Here is a 333-nt window from a genome sequence, read left to right as displayed (position 1 = left end):
CAGTTTTCCATACCAAAATTTCCAGCACGTGAGAGAGGTATCCATTCCAAAAAAACATATATTTTTTTTATATATCTTCCTTACATAGTATATGATTTTACTTTACGTTATGTATGTGACCCTGCGGAAAAAAATAGACAGATACTTGAAAAAAACAACTAATAATGTGTCATACTACTTTATAGGAAAGTTTTATATACCCCCTCCCCCCCTCAAAAAAAAAAAGTCTGTACGTACATTTTGATTGTGTTTTTCCAACGGCATAATCAGATTTGAAATTACTTCCACTAAAATTGAGTTATTCCCTATCAGAGAAGCGGAAAAATGATTTCA

This window comes from Penaeus monodon, chromosome 20, assembly GCF_015228065.2.
Source record: "Penaeus monodon isolate SGIC_2016 chromosome 20, NSTDA_Pmon_1, whole genome shotgun sequence".
Lineage (NCBI taxonomy): Eukaryota > Metazoa > Arthropoda > Malacostraca > Decapoda > Penaeidae > Penaeus > Penaeus monodon.
This window is presented reverse-complemented; position numbering follows the sequence as displayed.